The sequence below is a fragment of the Rhinoderma darwinii genome, chromosome 4 (genome assembly GCF_050947455.1).
Source record: "Rhinoderma darwinii isolate aRhiDar2 chromosome 4, aRhiDar2.hap1, whole genome shotgun sequence".
Classification (NCBI taxonomy): Eukaryota; Metazoa; Chordata; class Amphibia; order Anura; family Rhinodermatidae; genus Rhinoderma; species Rhinoderma darwinii.
Genome location: NC_134690.1, coordinates 189,889,756 through 189,909,803, shown reverse-complemented (window position 1 = coordinate 189,909,803; position 20,048 = coordinate 189,889,756).

Below are 20,048 nucleotides of genomic sequence, written 5' to 3'. Positions count from 1 at the left end.
TTTGGAGAGCTTTTTGTAAAAAGTTGGAGATTGATCTATCCTTCTCCTCCGCCTTCCATCCCGAAACTAATGGCCAAACGGAAAGGACTAACCAATCCCTGGAACAATATTTAAGGTGTTTCATTTCTGACTGTCAATTTGATTGGGTCTCATTCCTTCCCCTCGCCGAATTTTCCCTGAATAACCGGGTCAGTAACTCGTCAGGGGTCTCCCCGTTTTTCTGTAATTTTGGGTTTAATCCTAGGTTCTCCTCCGTTTCCCCTGGTTGTTCTAATAATCCCGAGGTAGAGGACGTTCATCGGGAACTGTGCACAGTCTGGGCCCAGGTTCAGAAGAACCTAGAGGCGTCCCAGAGCGTACAAAAGATTCAGGATGATTGTAGACGTTCTGCTAACCCCCGGTTTGTCGTCGGGGATCTGGTGTGGTTGTCGTCGAGGAACTTGCGCCTTAAGGTCCCGTCCAGGAAGTTTGCTCCCCGATTTATTGGACCTTATAAGGTCATTGAAGTCCTCAACCCTGTATCCTTCCGTCTGGAGCTGCCCCCATCCTTTCGCATACACGACGTCTTCCATGCCTCCCTCCTGAAACGCTGCTCCCCGTCCTGGTCCCCCTCGAGGAAACCTCCTGTTCCCGTTCTCACCCCTGAGGGGGTGGAATTCGACGTGGCCAAGATTGTGGACAGTAGGATGATCCAGGGCTCCCTCCAGTACCTGGTCCATTGGAGAGGATACGGGCCGGAGGAGAGGACTTGGGTACCTGCTCGAGATGTTCACGCTGGGGTATTGATAAGGAGGTTCCACCTTCTCTTCCCCACTAAACCGGGTCCTCTTAGTAAGGGTCCGGTGGCCCCTCATAAAAGGGGGAGTACTGTAAAGGATCTGCCAGGCACTACATCTGGGTATACTCCCAGGATTAATCAGTCGACACCTGAGGCCAGACCTCTGAGACTGCCACCTGCTCCCACCAATCAGGGTATCAGGCTCAGGAGTGGGAGAGCCTATCGCGGCCTGGTCAGTCAGAGTTAGCTCCGCCCCCTGTCCATTTATACCTGCCGTTTTCTCTTCCTCCTTGCTTGTTATTCTTTTTGGATTCCTGGCCCCACTGCTGCCTTGCTCCAGCCTGCTTCTGCCGTGCTTCTGCCTTGCTTCAGTTGCGTTTATCCTGCGTTGCTCTGCCCCTGGCTTGCTTCTGCTCCGTGCTCCCGTTTGTATACTCCACTACTTCCTGATCCTGACTGGCTCATTCACCGCTCCATTTCCTCGCGGCGTTCCGTGGGCTACTGTATTCCCTTGCGTGTTCCCTGTTTGTCTCCCTTGCACTTAGACAGCGTAGGGACCGCCGCCAAGTTGTACCCCGTCGCCTAGGGCGGGTCGTTGCAAGTAGGCAGGGACAGGGCGGTGGGTAGATTAGGGCTCACTTGTTCCCTTCACCTCCTTCCTGCCACTACAATTTCACTCTTTTCAGCAGAGATCCTTTTTCTTTCCCATATTGCTTGAAACCTGTGGCCTGCTTAATAATGTGGAACGTCGTCCTTAAGTAGTTTTCCTTTGATTGGGCACACCTGGCAAACTAATTATCACAGGTGTCTGAGATTGATTACAATGATCCAAAGAGCCCTAAGACACAATACCATCCATGAGTTTAACTGAAAAACTAATAATTAAATGTTTATGACAGTTAAATCCAATGTGCATAATAATTTGGAACACGGTGTATAGGGTATTGTCAAGAGGAAGATGAGACACCAGACCCAACAATGCAGACGAGCTGAAGGCCGCTATCAAAGCAACCCGGACTTCCATAACACCTCAGCAGTGCCACAGGCTGATCGCTTCCATGCCACGCCGCATTGATGCAGTAATTCATCATAAAAGGAGCCCGACCAAGTATTGAGTGCATATACTGTACATACTTTTCAGTAGGCCAACATTTCAGTATTAAAAATCATTTTTGAAATTGGGCTTATGTAATATTGTAATTTTCTGAGAGACAAAATTTTGGGTTTTCATTAACTGCTAGACATAATCATCAACATTAAAAGAACAAAAATGCTGGAAATAGATCACTCTGTGTGTAATAAATATATATACATATATATACACACACAGGTGTGTGTGTCTGCGTGTGTGCGTGTGTGCGTGCGCGTTCGTGCGTGCACGTGCGTGCGTGTGTGTGTGTGTGTGTGTAAACTAATTGTAAATCAAGATCTTGTCAATTTGCAAAGTGCTGCATTCTGTGTTCTTTCTTTACAATAGATTCTTTCTATACCTTATCTTGAAAACTGTTTTAAAGTGCTTGACTTTAATAACTGCAGTATTTTTTTGTTTTACCTACAATACATGTGAATTTAAAGATCTGTAGGCTTAAAAGTGTGGGAAGCCTTATATAACACTTACAAAATAACAAATACGCATGTGACTCATGTAAATCAAGAAATGAATGATTTTCTAACAAATAAATAGTTTCTTCTACGTACATGAACACATATTTGAAACACACCCTCATTACTGTAAATCTATTATAATTATTTGTGTATAAATAAGAACACACTGGTTCTTTTTTAGCCTGCAGGTGGCACTGTGTGCACTGCAGAGGCACAGGTTGAACATTTGCTGAATACTGAATGTCAGGGATATATGGAAACATTATAGATCAATTACTTACCTAAACCACATAATCATGTAAGGCTGGGTTCACACGACCTATTTTCAGATGTAATTTTTATGCCTCGAATTACGTCTGAAAAAACGGCTCCAATACGTCAGCAAACATCTGGCCATTACTTTCAATGGGCTTTACGATGTTCTGTGCCGACGACCTGTCATTTTACGCGTCGCTGTCAAAAGACGGCGCGTAATATTACAGCCTCGTCAAAAGAAGTGCAGGACACTTCTTGGGACGTTTTTGGAGCCGTTTTCTCATAGACTCCAATGAAAACAGCTTCAAAAACTTCCGTAAAAAACGCAGCGAAAAACGCGAGTTGCTCAAAAAACGTCTGAAAATCAGGGGCTGTTTTCCCTTGAAAACAGCTCCGTATTTTCAGACGTTTTTTGTTAAGCTTGTTAACATACCCTAACTCTGCAATAGTGAAAACTACATGCATCCATCTCTATTCAAACGTAACAACCAAATATTGCATTTCTGTAGATTTTCCTTATGTTAAAATTATTTTTATTGGCAAATTCCTAAGGCCCCATGCACACGACCATGTTTTTGCGTCCACAATTCCCCCGCAAATCCACGGGAGAATTGCGGACCCATTCATTTCTATGGGCCCATACACACTATCCGTGTTTTCACGGGTCTCCGCATGTCCGCACATCCGTGCCGCAGAAACTCAGGACATGTCTTATTACGGGCCGCAAATTCGATGCGGACATGCCAATAGAAGTCAATGGGCCCGTGGAAATTGCAGATACACCTCCGTGTGTCATCCGCAGTTTTGCGGATTTGCGGAAGTGTTGCTAGGCGACGACCGGGAATGAGTTCTGTCGTCATCCTGTTTTACCTAGGCTTTTTTTTTTTCATCCGCATTTTGCGGATTACATACGGATGAACTACGGATTACATACGGATGAACTGCGGATGACATTTCACGGAACACGGTCCTGGAATTTGCGGACCAGAAAAACACTACGGTCGTGTGCATGAGGCCTAACACTGAGTGAACAGAAATGCCTAATACTGAATGAACATAAAAGTTATTAATTATTTTTTACTGCTGTAATTTTAGTTTTTTGCTCATTAAGAGTAGAGTTTGCACCATAAAGCCTACTCAATGTCACTGCCCCCACCAGCTGCTCTAGTTTTTGCAGCCCTTTGACACTCTATGGGGAAGATGTATAGCTGTAGTCATCTTTATCTTGACTTTTAACGCATTAACTACACAGTGTCAAGCAACTTTCACTTGACTTTTTCAATGGCTTTTCAATGGCTTTTGTTGTTGCTACAGCAGGTGATCAGAGTCAATATAAAGATGGCTACATCTGTATTAATATGTTTTCAGCTTGAATGTTTCGTAAATTGCAACAAAATCTAGTGCATCATTGCGCAGTTTGCATCTCACAAGACTATTTTTTAAAAGTGTTCCAAAAATGGGTGTAGCTTAACTGAAAAAGGTGTGGCTTAATATGCGCCATCGTGCGCCACAAAAACTGACACTAAATTATTTTGCAAACTGTCATGTCCATGGCCACGGGCCGTCAGGCTCACTCAACTCCTGACGGCCGCAGCCATGGATCTGCGAGTGCTGGCCCCAGTCTTCTCCTCAGGAGATACCAGCGCTCACTTCTGCTTACCTTGGCCGGGTCCCGTAGGGTGCGCACGTACACTTGTGCCCGCTCTTAAAGGGCCAGCGTGCGCACCGGAGTTAAATGTAAAAATTAGCCCATGAGTACCCTGGATTATAAGAAGGGCCCAGCCTCTACCTACCATGCCTGAGCTTTGTTGTCGTACTCTAAGTTTGTCTAAGCAAATGGTCTCCTAGTGTTTCCCAGTTCCCAGAGTGCCCCGTTCCTGCTACCTGTATCCTGTATCTCGTACTACCTGGTCAAGTGCCGTGCTGAGCTGTATTCCACGCCTGTCCTGCTACACCACGCCTGATGTCTGCCTGCTGCCTAAGTCCCAGCTGAGCCTGTTATTGCTACTGTCCGAGCTGCCACAGGTACACTATACGAACTATAGACTGTGACCTGCGCCCTGTTGGCCAGCTGCCATACCGCCAAGGCGGTACGGCCCAGTGGGTCCACATACCCAATGTGACACAAACTAAGCAAAATCAAGGTGGTATAAGAAGGAGAAAAGTGTCTAGCAGGTAAAGTAAGATGTGCCAAATTTATCACACAGCATTCACCTCTGGGATGAATTTGGTGCATCTTCTGACTGCCTGGTTTAAGTTTACACTGTCTAAATCTTAGGGCTTATTCACACGAACACAAAATACATCTGTGTGACGGTCGTTGAAACAACGACTGTCACACGGACACATGTATTTCAATGGGGCCATTCACACGGCCGTTGTTTCAACAGACCGTGTGAAGGGTCCGTTGAAAAATAGAACATGTCCTATTTTCTTCCGGTTTCACGGATCCCTCCATAGACTCAAGTCTATGGGATTCCGTGAAAACGGGACAACTGTAGTTTTTCACGTCTGAGTTTCCCCACGTTCGTCTGAATAAGTCCTTAGTCTGCATTAGTACATCTGCCCCCATGGTATTAAACTTCTGGAAGACAGAGTGCTACAATTTAACTCCTTATATAAATAAAATCAACTTTGTTTTACTTTGTAGATCATTTGTGAAGCTAATTATATTATGTGATTATTTGCTTTAATAAACAAATATATAATTAACAGAATCTACAGCTATGCAAATTGGTCACTTTTAAAGTTACATCAGAAGTGTCAGCTTCAGATAATTGCAGAGTGGTCACGTGGGCATCACTGACCATCCTAAGGCCATTTTAGGCTAACATTTATCATAAACTATAGTTATTAAAACTAAAATACTTGAATTCTATTGACCCTAAATTGTATTAATTTATAAATAGTTACAATGGTTCAGATGATATTTCCTTTAAATTGTTTGTTTTTATATAGTTCTATTATTAGGCCTCCTGCACACGACTGTAAAATGGCTCTACATTATACAAAGCAGTAATAGGGGCAACCATAGAGGTACAAGGGCCATACTGTACCTTTGTATGCACTCTGGAGGGATAAAGAGTTGTTTTTTTCTGTCAGACTCTATACAAATATTACAAAAATAAAATTGTTGCATGCTGTATTGAGATATTCTTCCCGAGAAGCATTGCTACTAACATACAGCACTATGACATATGAAGTCGGGGGACTCCATGTGCTGCTGTGCAGTCTCATGTAGACGTCATGGCCATGTGCATGAGGCCTAACTATGTTTAGCACAATATTTACAACTACATCTTAGCAGCATTGAATGCCTGGGATTAACATTATTTTGTTGCATTCTTCAAATTAAAAGTCTTTTAAAGAGGGCCTAGTATTTTACGTTTTAGCAGCTGTATCATTCATGAGTCGGATGAAAGTGCTATCTGCCTATAGCCATAAATGTCATCTGAAAGGATTCAACATGATAAACACTGCATTGATGGGGAATGCAGCTTATGCACTTGCACCCCTTGCAAAACTGTTTATTTGGGGTTTTTAGTTTTATGTTAAAGCGGTTGTCCACCTTCTGACAACTGATGAACTATCCACCAAATAGGTCATCAGTATGTCATCGGCGCGGGTCCGACACCCGGACCCCGCACCGATAAGCTGCTATGGTGGCCTGATGTCAATAGGAGGGAGGAATCCTTCTGCTGTCGGCAGGAGTAGTTCTGCGGAGGGTTTTGCAGCGGGACCCGCCACACAAAATCTGCTGTTTGAACTAGCCATTTATATTTGAGAGGGAACAGACCAGTATTAGGGCATCTATAACATGACTAAAAAGAGCTGATAACAGTCATCAGTAATTTTTAACCAGTGGTTAATGGGAATGTGTCGCTAGAAATGTTTTTATTTTTTTTCAGTTAAACAGTTAGTATATAAATGATTACACATTGTTTTAATTTTTTTTATTTTTTCACAAGTCAGGAAATATTATAAATTAGATTCTAATTTATAACATTTCCATGTGCTGGTCACTAGAGGGAGCAATTCCCAAAATTGCAACATTGGCAATGTGGTAAAGCAACCTCATTGCTTTATGCTGCAAATTTGGCGTAGACACACCCGCTTTAGTGTCCTCACACAATCCCCCCTCCTTTATCCAGGCTAGTGCCAGGAGAAAGGAGGGGGTTGAATGATCAAACCTCCTACACTGTTTGCCACCATTTTCTGAGCAAATGCACAGTGTAGGAGGATTAGATACAGTGGTAATCAGACAGTATAACACTAACATACACACACATATACACAAACATAACTTACCTGCTCCTGCCGCCGCTGCCGCCTCCGCTCCCGCCTCCGCTCCTAGTTCTTGCGTCTGCGCTGCCTTGAACATATGGCCAGAAGCCGCGACCGGAAGTTGTCATCTTACTGTCCAGCCGCGGCTTCCGGTCCACGTGAAAATGGCGCCGGATGTCGCTCTACCAAAGACCTTCCTTTTGGTCTGTGTGGGAGCGGCGCATGCGCAGCTCCCACACAGACGGTGTACGCTAAAGTGAATGGAACGGCTCCCGTTCGCATTCTCTATTTGGATGTATGTGCCGTATTCCATCTCTGTACGTGTTGTTAATCAACACATACAGAGATGAGAAAAAAAATGGCAGCCCCATAGAGAAGTAGAAGAAAGAAAAAAGTTAAAAGTACAACACAAAAACACAAATAAATAAAATTTATTTTAATGACATACTAAAAGCAATATTATATATATATATATATATATATATATATATATATATATATATATATATATATATATATATAAAAATTACACTACCCTTTCCTTTAAAAGGCTTTTCTTTATCTAAATGAGATCTAAAATGAATGTTAGCTGTATGATTTTGTATAATTTTACAATAGTTTTTGTACATTGTCCAGAGTTTGTAGTGATATAGTACTGTATTTAATATGATAGTTCGCATTTACTATTTTACTACAATATGCATATAATATTTATAATGACACAATTATGCAATAATTTATATATAATGCTACTAAGTTACTTAAGTCCTCTAATAGGAAAACTATGCTCTACGTTAAATTCAATTCATTGGATTTTTTTCTGTGTGCAAGCTGTGTGGTACATTAGCATATTTAAGCATTGGTCTCAAGCTTATCCAGTCATGAATATATTGCTAACAGAAGAAAAGAACAAATTAAAGGGATTTAAATCCATTTTAGGTGTTTAGTCATGTATAAAATAATTGTAAAGCTGCAATATTTACAGCATAATTGGAAATAGCATGTGCACATGAAGAAAAAGCATGTTTAGAAAATGATGATTTGTCATTAGATGACAAGAAGCACAACACATAAGGAAAACAGATAGTAGGGGAAACATCATTCCTCAGCCTTCAACTATAACAGAATCAAGAACACAATTAAGAATAGAATATGAAATATGACTCTCACTTAATTGAGAACAGTAGACAGACAGACAGACAGACCGACCAGCCTGTGGCACTTAAGGGGCATGGACACCAATTAGTCGACTCCGCTATTGATTCCGTCGGAAAACCGGAAACCTGCCGGAATGGTGACGAACGGAAACCATTAGCGATGTTTCCGTCACCATTGAGATCAATGGTGACTGAAACGGAAACTGTGCTTTCCCTTTCACTTTCCGTTGCGGGGTTCACCCGACGGAAACCTCCGTCGGAACCCAGGAACGGAAATGAACGGTGATGTGAACAGGCTCCAATTATTATTTCATTATTTATTTATTATTATTATTTATATATTGACCTGTTTGCTCCACTATTAAATATAAATTTATTTATATATGTATTTTTCATTTTTATGACTATATTGGGGATTTTCTAACTGAAGATCCTCGTTATATTCATATTAAGCTGCGATGATGTACATCATTTATATGGTATTATATTGCTAAAAATTTGGGATTTATGCATTTATGTTGGATGCTTTATTTTAAAAAAAAAGTTTTTTATGACGTTTGCATTTACCACTGTAATTGATATTTTTGTTGAAGGCTAATATTTTGTCCATATGATGAATTTGGGTGCAATACACAATATGCACTTTTTACATGCTGCCCTGGTCTCCTCCCTCCATTGCAACATGGTGATGCGGGCATTTCACCTCCTGTTTATGTCCGCCTCCCTAGTGCTTTGGGCTGACGAGACAGGTAGCCTGATATTAACACTCTCTGTTTGAAAGTACGGTACTCCTGGCAATTATGCCCTTCTTCAATATGGCCATGTTTGCTCATTTGTCGCGTGTGCGCCTCTCTGTTCCCCTCCCCCCAGCGCCGTTTGATGACGCAGTTGCCTCTCTGCTGTTCCGGGGTGATGTGAGCATGGCGGCGTACGCGTGTACATGTGATGCACCAATAGGATACTTTAGGTACGTGATTAAGCTAGTATGGCATCTGCATGGCCGGCCTTAGCTATGTTCGACCAATGCGGTCGCACAGGGCGCCAGCCGCCACACTGCAAGAGGAGCGCCAGCGGGTGTGTGTATCCCCGCGCCATTGCAACTACCAGTGGGGATACACACACTAACTGCAGTCGCCTTTCCGCCCAGGCGCTTCGTCGCTACCGCTGTAGCAGCCATAGCGACTGCTAGCGGTGACACGGGGCATGAGGGCGGTGGCGCCGCTAGCAGCTGCTGTGACTGCTATAGCGGTAGCAACGGCATTATAGCAGAGCAGGGAGGTATCTCCCTGCTCTGCTGTCTACTAGCGCCACTGTAGCTCCCTGAAGGAGCGGAATCCCCGTGTGGGGATTCCGCTCCTGGAGCGACGGCTTGATGTCTCTGTCCATATATGGACAGAGGCATCAAGCTGCGCTCCTTCAGGGAGCTACAGTGACACTATCTACAGGGGGGCACTATAGCAAAGCAGGGAGGTATCTCCCTGCTCTGCTGTCTACTAGCGCCACTGTAGCTCCTTGAAGGAGCGGAATCCCCGTGTGGCCGGGGATTCCGCTCCTGGAGCGCTGCTTGATGTTTCTGTCCATATATGGACAGTGACATCAGGGGAAACTCCTGAAGCGGAATCCCCGGTCACAGCATTGCAGACTCTATGACCGGGGATTCCACTCCAGGAGAAGCCAATAACGTCATGGACACAGACGATAGGAGCTTTTCCTGGAGTGGAATCGACGGTCATAGCGTCTGCATCACTGTGACCAGGGATTCCGCTTCAGGAGATTTCCCTGATATCACTGTCCATATATGGACAGAAACATCAAGCAGCGCTGCAGGAGCGGAATACCCGGCCACACGGGGATTCCGCTCCTTCAGGAAGCTACAGCGGCGCTACCCTTTACTGGAAGGGGGGGGTTGCTATCTACAGGGGGGCTGTGGGCAGTGTGGCACTACCTACAAAGGACATCTGTGCAGGAGCACAAAAAATACCCAGCTTTCCCGGGTATCAAAAAAAAGTGTGGAAATAAACTAAGATCTAACTTTTATTTAATCTAGCTAAAAGGATTAATCCTTTACTGAGACTAAATAAAAGTTATAACTTAGTTTATTTCCACACATTTATTTGATAGCTGGGAAAGCTGGGTATTTTGTGTGCTCCTGCACAGTTGTCCTTTTTTGAATGTCTATTGCCCGCCAGCTATCAGGGTAATTTCGTAGTCCTTGCACTACCTACAAGGGGGCTGTGGGCAGTGTGGCACTACCTACCAGGGGGCTGTGGGCTGTGTGGCACTACCAACCAAGTAGCTGTGGGCTGTGTGGCACTACCAACCAGGGGGCTGTGGGCTGTGTGGCACTACCAACCAGGGGGCTGTGTGGCACTACCAACCAAGGGGCTGTGTGGCACTACCAACCTGTGGGCTGTGTGGCACTACCAACTAGGGGGCTGTGTGGCACTACCAACCAGGGGGCTGTGGGGCACTACCAACCAGGGGACTGTGTGGCACTCCCTACCAGGGGGCTGTGGGCTGTGTGGCACTCCCTACCAGGGGTCTTTGCGACACTTCCTACCAGGGGGCTGTGCGGCACTCGTTACAGGGGGCTGTGCGGCACTCCCTACAGGGGGATGTGCGGCACTCCCTACAGGGGGCTGTGCGGCACTCCATACAGGGGGCTGTGTGGCGCACTCTACAGGGGGCTGTGAGGCGCTATCTACGAGGGGGCTGTGTGGCGCTATGTACAAGGGGGCTGTGTGGCGCTATCTACAAGGGGGCTGTGTGGCGCTACCTGCAAGGGGTTAGTGTGGTGCTACCTACAAGGGGCAGTGTGGCGCTACCCACAAGGGGCTGTGTGGCGCTACCTACAAGGGGGCTGTGTGGCGCTACCCACAAGGGGCTGTGTGGTACTACCCACAAGGGGCTGTGTGGCACTACCTACAAGGGGGCTGTGTGGCGCTACCCACAAGGGGCTGTGTGGGGCTACCCACAAGGGGCTGTGTGGCGTTACCCACAAGGGGCTGTGTGGCGCTACCTACAAGGGGCTGTATGGTGCTACCTACAGGGGGAATCTGTGAGTGGGGGGCTGATGGTCATTTTACTGTGAGTGGTGGGCTGATGGTCATTTTACTGTGAGTGGGGGGGCTGATGGTCTTAAAGTGGTTTCCACCTCTGACCTCCTATTGAAATTAATAGGAGGCAGAAAATACTGTGGCGCCCGTTTGGAGCTTTTTTTCCTGCGTATTTTGCATTCTCTTCAGCAGCTTAAGAAAAAACATAAAAAAAAGGTCACACAACGCTGTCAGTTGCTGAAGGAATTTTGAGGCAGATTTTTTTTGCCTTACAAAAAACGTGTGTGTACAGACCCTACGAGTGGAGTGCTTGTTCTTAGTCGTTTTCTGTCTTTCTCAAAACAATTTTTGGTAGGGGGGCCCTGAGGAAATTTTGTTTTTCCAGTGCTGCCTCGAGTCCGAAAAGGTTGGGAAACTCTGCACTAGGCAACAGGGTCCCGTCATGGAGCAGCTCAGTTCATCTAGGTGAGTAGAATTTTTGTTTTTGTTTGGGTGCACTGTCTACAAGGGGGAGGTGCGGGGACTGTATGGCAATGTCTACAAGGGGGAGGTGGGGGACTGTATGGCAATGTCTACAAGGGGGAGGTGGGGGGCTGTATGGAACTGTCTACAAGGGGGAGGTGGGGGACTGTATGGCAATGTCTACAAGGGGGAGGTGGGGGACTGTATGGCAATGTCTACAAGGGGGAGGTGGGGGGCTGTATGGCACGATCTACAAAAAGGAGGTGGGGAATTATGGCACTGTCTACAGGGAGGCTGTATGGCAAAATTTACAAGGGGGCACTATACTTTGTGGGGGCCACTAAGCGGACATTATACTGTGTAGGGGTACTACAGGTGGCATAATACTGTGGGCACAATTAGAGGACAAAATACTGTGTCCTTTAAGGGGTTGTAATATATTATATTAATAAATGTTATTATTATACTGTATGGGGGCGCTAAAGGGGCATTATAATTTTTTTATGGGGCATTTTTTTTAATGATGGGGTGGGGTGCCGAAAGATCATTTCGCACAGGGTGCCATCTATCCTAGGGCCAGCCCTGGGCATCTGCACTTTCTGCTCGCGAGTAGGATACTCTTGGCAATTTTATCCTGTTCCAATATGGCCGTGGTCGCTTGAGTGTCACGTGTGCGCCGCTTTGGTCCCCTCGGCGCCGTTTGATGATGGAAATACCTCTCTGCTGTTCCGGGGTGATGCGAGCATGGCGGCGCTACACGTGCACATATGATTAACTAATAAGGTAATCTGGGCTCATGTGATTGTTTGCTGATGTATGCTTCACCTATTTATGTTATGAATGGTGTCCTTTGATTGGAGTATGTGATAGCGTTCCCTCCTATATATACTCATGACGCCTCACTGACCATTACCCCTTGAAAAAGCTGACGGCGAAACGTACGTCGGGGTGTCTTGTTGTGGTCTGTGGTTGACTCATTAAGGGGCAGACATGCAGAACATGGGTTGGTGTTTTATGTGGATTTGATCCTGTTTTTTTATGTCTTGGATTATTCCTCTTGACTTTGTCACTTGTACTCTTTGTCGAGTGTTTACATATTTAGTATACCGTTAACTCTGCCCTCCACATATCTCTGACCTAATCTCCTGATACCTACCCACAAGTAATCTCTGGTCTTTACTAGACCTCCATCTTTGCTCTCCTCCTGTCTGCTTTTCACATCGTCTCCAAGATCCCCCATACTACCCCAACACATCAGACTCTTTTCAGCCATAAAACATTCAAAAGCAACCACAAAACCCATCTCTTTAGAAAAGCTGACAACCTGGGGGCGTGGCAAGCAAAGAGACCGGACGGACGCACTCACAGGGAGCTCCTGATCAGCGAGCCTCATACCGGGTAATCCGGACCTCTTCCACCTCAAACCCGGAGTCCCCATTGGTATCACGGTCCTCCTCGCCCCTTGCTGATCACTTTGACGCCGGTCTCAGCCGCCTTGGCCGACTTCCGGTTTTGCGGCCTGCTGGCGGGACCGAAGCCGCGGCCTCGATTTGTGCGGCAGGTGCGGCACGGAACGGTGCGGGCCTGACAAGTGACAGGAGACCCGAAGAGTGCAGGGCTACTTCCTGGTTCCCACCCTCAGCCCAGAGGACCTGAGGACCTGAGACCTGGGAACTCCACTGAGACGACTGGGGCCGCCAGCTTAGACTCCTCTCAGCCTGGATGTCTTTGGGGGTCGGTGAGTAGCCTCAGGGAGGCAACTGATTGTGCACACTCCAGCTGCAAAATACACAGCACCAGCCTCACCCCACCCCAACCTCACCTCACCTCACCCCAGCCCCAACCTCACCTTTCATAACTCCTATCTACACCAGTCTCTCCGCCTGGACATTGAAGCTCGCCAATTGAATTTACATAGTTACATAGTTACATAGTTACATAGTTAGTACGGCTGAAAAAAGACACATGTCCATCAAGTTCAACCAAGGGAAGGGAAAAGGGAAGGAAAAATTTCTACACATAGGAGCTAATATTTTTTTGTTCTAGGAAATTATCTAACCCTTTTTTAAAGCCATCTACTGTCCCTGCTGTGACCAGCTCCTGCGGTAGGTTATTCCATAAATTCACCGTTCTTACTGTGAAGAAGCCTTGTCGCCTCTGCAGCTTGAACCTTTTTTTCTCCAGACGGAGGGAGTGCCCCCTTGTTTTTTGAGGGGGTTTTACAAGGAACAGGATTTCACCATATTTTTTGTATGTGCCATTAATATATTTATATAAATTAATCATGTCCCCCCTTAGTCGTCTTTTTTCAAGGCTAAATAGGTTTAATTCTTTCAATCTTTCCTCATAACTTAAATTCTCCATGCCCCTTATTAGCTTCGTTGCTCTTCTTTGTATTTTTTCCAACTCCAGGGCATCCTTTCTATGAACTGGAGCCCAGAACTGAACTGCATATTCTAGATGAGTAGACACGAAGTCTCGCAGGGCATAAGTATAAAGGTGGGAGAAGAATCTCAACCACCCATAAACGTAATTAGAGATAAAGACTCTAACAATACATAATAAACCGGAGAACCAGAGTCCATATATATCCACATATAAAAGAATTTTTTCACATCTTTATTAATAAATACACACAATTACAAAAAGCAGAGAATCTAAAAATAAGTCCTTGACTAAGTCACAAGTATCAACATAAAACAGAATTTTAAATCACATCAAAAGTATACAGTTTATGTTGATAATCAAATTTAGCTCCTACACAGGGTACATCAATAAAAAGTGAGATGCAGATGCAAGAAGTACAGCAGACCAGACCGTTAGACCGTTTGCCTAGGGAAACTAGTGTTCCTAGAAAAAATAGCAAGTGTCCCTATTGATCCGGTAAATGCACTTACCCATATTTCAAGGAGAGTTGTGTGACCCAGGGTATGGAAGTGCGCCCCGACGCGCGTTTCGCTTATAGCTTTCTCAAGGGGTGCCGGTATTGTGATTGTGCCTAGTTTAAGTAATGGTCTACACTGTCCTTTAATCATTCTAAGCCAATCAGGCGCCGGTATAAGCGGCGCCTGACTGACAGTGGTGACGCCCAGAGATGACACGCAAAGATATACTGCCGATGAATGTCATTATCCTACTGCGCATGCGCGAATCCCGGGACGCGTCACCAGGGAGACAGCGCAGGCGCAGAACCAGAAAGACATCCCACGGTTAGAAATCGGCGTCCCATCTGTTTATTCTGTCCCGATGGCCCTAGCAGGGCAATAAGTAAATATATATATAAAAGGTGATGGATAGAAAGAAACTCCCCCAACTACAGCTATCTTCATAAATCTATTATATACACACCATTACTCTCTCTTATAATCGGTCTGAAATGGTGCCATCTAGTGGATAAAGTGAGAAATAAAGAAAGTAACTAAGTCTCAAAACATTGTGTATTGTGAGTAAAGTCAAGATATAAATCTTATTGAATGTATTCAAATCTAATAAAGAGATATTATTATATCTAATTGATAAAACAGATAAATAATGAATATATATTGTGAATGCATATACATTGAATAATATAAAAATAAATATAAAATAATTTTTATTAAATACAGTGAATATTAGATAAAGTGTAGTCATCAATTTCGTCAATCAAATGATAAGACCATAAAACTCAATTTACGTTATATAAGAGACGACCAGTAAATAAAACAATACAAAATATACAATAAAGATGTACGAGTGCATATTAGAGCACATATAGGGATAAATGCATAAATAAAAATACATAATAAAAAGTGAAAGGTAAAATAAAATAATGTGAACAACAACAAAAAACCACAATAGTGTCATCACTACAACTAAATAGTATAGGTACATATATGCATATAGGTTATAATAAATTACATTAATGATAAAAGATATATAGTAAAAAATATTTTAAGGAGAGTAAAGATGGAGTAAAAGCTTCTTCCATTCATGATTCATCCTGGACTTCACGTAGGTGGCATGTATATAGGACAGAGATACCAAACTCTAATAGATATTCAGGTCTAGGCACAATCTAGAACAGAACAGAAAGCACTTTAATATCACATTAAAAAGTTAAAAGAATAAAAACCGGTAGAAAATATCACAGGAAGGCTGCAAAGCTCAAGTTTTCATTTAAACCTATAGGCGTCATGGTGTTCAGAACTGAGATCCATCTACACTCTTTTTGGGCCAACATTGTCTTCGCATCTCCACCTCTGACACCACAGTGTACCCGGTCAATCCCCCTAACCTTAAAACTCTTAGGGTCTCCCCCATGCCAAAGTTTAAAGTGTTTGGGGATGGTTTTAAGTGATGCTAGGTCCTCAATTTCCCTTGCCGCTATTATGTCCCTAACGTGTTCTCTGATGCGGATTTTCAATTGTCTGGTGGTCAGGCCCACATATACTTTAGAACAACCACATGTGGCATAGTAAACCACGTAGCTAGTATTACATGATATGTAGTCCAGAATCTTATAAGTTCGTTCGCCACCTGTAGATGTAAACGTGGTCGATCTAACTACATTGACACAGGCCACACAGTCACCGCATGGATAACAGCCCTGGATAGGGCCTCTGGTTGAGAAAGGGTGTATTTGTTTGGGCACATAGTGACTTTTGATGAGGATGTCTTTAAGGTTTTTAGACCTCCTAGCCGTCATCTGGGGATTTTTTGGCAGTGAGGTCGAGAAGACGTGTTCAGTCTGCAGAACCGGCCAATGTTTCTTCAGTATTGACCGCATTGTTTCCCATTGGTTATTGAAGGTTGAGATAAATCTAACCACGTTCTTGTCCTTAGTCCCAGTCTTAACAGGGTGTAAAAGTGTCATCCTGTCAATATTTTTGGCCCGTCTATAACCGTTCTTGATACATCTATTACTATACCCTCTTTCCTGGAAGCGTGATTTTAAGTCCCTAGCTTGCCTCTCAAAGCTGGCATCTGAAGAGCAAATCCGCCTCATCCTAAGGAACTGACCAACCGGGACAGCCTTAAAAGTGGAATGCACATGTGCCGATGTGGCATGTAATAAAGAATTAGTGGATGTCTCCTTTCTGAACACATCCATCTGCAGTGTCCCATGGGTATCTGCCTCGATGGATATGTCCAGGAAGTTGGCTTGGCGTGCATTAGCCACATATGTCAGTTTAATGTTGCGGTCATTGACATTCAGTTCCTGCATGAAGCCGAGAAGCATTTCCTCCGTCCCCTGCCAGATGAAAAGTATATCGTCAATATACCGCAGCCAGCACTGCACATGGTCCACGGCGTGGGCCCCGCCACCATGCAAAACCTGCCTCTCCCAGGCACCGAGAAACAGGTTAGCATATGACGGGGCGCACGCCGCCCCCATGGCAGTGCCTTGTTTCTGTAAGTAAAATACATCCCTAAACACAAAAAGATTGTGAGTCAGGATGTACCTTAATAAATCCACAATCAAGTCACAAGTTTGGCTGTCCCAGTTGCTCATCCCCAGGAAGAGGCGGACAGCTTCAATTCCATCCTCGTGTCTAATGGAAGTGTATAGGGACTCCACATCCGCCGTCACCAGGATCATGTTCGATTCTAAAGTGATCCCGTCCAGGTGGGTAAGTACGTCTGTGGTGTCCCTTACATATGAGGGTAGACATTCGACCAACGGTTTCAAATAATAGTCGATGAACTTACAGATTGGTTCGCAAAGGCCCCCAATTCCCGACACAATCGGTCTTCCGGGCGGATTTGTCAGATTTTTGTGAACCTTCGGCAGCAAGTAGAAAGTCGGGATTTTGGGGTAAGTCACAGTTAGACCTTCAAGAATTTTTTTAGAGATTATTCCCTTTTCAAAAGCCAGATTCAAGATCTGTCCTAATTCAGAGGAAAAAGCCCCTACTGGGTTGTATGTCAACTTAGAGTATGTCTGTTTATCCCTAAGCTGCCTAAAGACCTCTTTTTCATACAGTGTAACGGGCCAGATAACAATATTTCCCCCTTTATCCGCTGCCTTGTATACGACATCGTCATATGCCTGTAACTCCTTCAAGGCAGTCCGTTGGGAGATTGTTAGATTATCGTAGTGTCTATTGGTTGAAATGAGTTTAAAGTCACTTATTACCAATTTAGTGAAGATCTCCACCTGTGGACAGATCGCCAAAGGGGGAAATCTCGTTGAACGTGGTAGTATAGATCGTGGAAACGTACCTTGTTCTGGGTTTTGTTCAAGTAATAAGTCCTCAAGGGCCAGTAATGCTTCACGTTCCACATCGCTATTTAGTCCCAGATCTCTTTCACCCCTGCTGTGTAGTTTTTTTAGAATCAGTTTACGTGCGAATAGATGTAAATCTTTTAGTGCTGTGAAGAAGTCAAAGGGGTTACTTGGGGAGAAGGTTAATCCCTTACTTAAGACGAAATGCTGTGTGTCAGAGAGGACATGCGAAGACAAGTTGATTACCTCTAGACTGTTCTTGTATTTCTTCCCGCCTTGGAATATAGATGGCGTTTTCCGTTTCGTGGCTTGTCTCTCCCTATTCCGTCTAGGGAAGGCTATCTCTTGAGGATTCTGGGATGTGTCTCCATTACGTCCGCCCCTTACAAACTCATCATTAGAGGCCGCAGAAGAAACCGAACCCGACCTCGAACGAGAGAGAGAATGAGTCCTCTGTCGTCTCCACTTATAGACTCTGTTCTGTTGAAAATCATTAGTATCTCTCTGGAATTTAGTGGTTTTAATTGAGCAGATTTCTTGCTCCCATTTTTGAAATTCTTTGTCGAGGTCAGTGTTCAGTTTCTCCAGCGCCTCATTTGATAAATCCTGTTTAATTTTGGTCTGGATTTCCTCAATCTCAATTTCCAAACCAGTTAGGGTTTTGGAGTTTGCTTGGATCAACAGACCCATATAACCTTTTGAACACGTGGAAGATAATTCTTCCCATTTATTTTTAAAAATATCATCCTCTATGGGGAATGAGGGGAAGACTTGAACCCTAAGTCCTCTTGGTATAAGGCCTTTTGTGAGATATTGGTCCAAAAAGGCCCTATTCCACCATACCCTGGTTCTTTGTCTCAGCAGCTCTTTCAATCTATTGATACATTCCCTCATATCTCTACCGTTAGTATCTAAAAGCACATTTGGATTCTCTTTAAAAACCTCATTAATTTGCGAGAGCCAGGATTGGTCTCGCGTACGGAAGTCCATAGTGGGCCTGGAGCCAACTGCTGTGGAAAGCACACAGAAAAACAATATGATTAGACACGAAGTCTCGCAGGGCATAAGTATAAAGGTGGGAGAAGAATCTCAACCACCCATAAACGTAATTAGAGATAAAGACTCTAACAATACATAATAAACCGGAGAACCAGAGTCCATATATATCCACATATAAAAGAATTTTTTCACATCTTTATTAATAAATACACACAATTACAAAAAGCAGAGAATCTAAAAATAAGTCCTTGACTAAGTCACAAGTATCAACATAAAACAGAATTTTAAATCACATCAAAAGTATACAGTTTATGTTGATAATCAAATTTAGCTCCTACACAGGGTACATCAATAAAAAGTGAGATGCAGATGCAAGAAGTACAGCAGACCAGACCGTTAGACCGTTTGCCTAGGGAAACTAGTGTTCCTAGAAAAAATAGCAAGTGTCCCTATTGATCCGGTAAATGCACTTACCCATATTTCAAGGAGAGTTGTGTGACCCAGGGTATGGAAGTGCGCCCCGACGCGCGTTTCGCTTATAGCTTTCTCAAGGGGTGCCGGTATTGTGATTGTGCCTAGTTTAAGTAATGGTCTACACTGTCCTTTAATCATTCTAAGCCAATCAGGCGCCGGTATAAGCGGCGCCTGACTGACAGTGGTGACGCCCAGAGATGACACGCAAAGATATACTGCCGATGAATGTCATTATCCTACTGCGCATGCGCGAATCCCGGGACGCGTCACCAGGGAGACAGCGCAGGCGCAGAACCAGAAAGACATCCCACGGTTAGAAATCGGCGTCCCATCTGTTTATTCTGTCCCGATGGCCCTAGCAGGGCAATAAGTAAATATATATATAAAAGGTGATGGATAGAAAGAAACTCCCCCAACTACAGCTATCTTCATAAATCTATTATATACACACCATTACTCTCTCTTATAATCGGTCTGAAATGGTGCCATCTAGTGGATAAAGTGAGAAATAAAGAAAGTAACTAAGTCTCAAAACATTGTGTATTGTGAGTAAAGTCAAGATATAAATCTTATTGAATGTATTCAAATCTAATAAAGAGATATTATTATATCTAATTGATAAAACAGATAAATAATGAATATATATTGTGAATGCATATACATTGAATAATATAAAAATAAATATAAAATAATTTTTATTAAATACAGTGAATATTAGATAAAGTGTAGTCATCAATTTCGTCAATCAAATGATAAGACCATAAAACTCAATT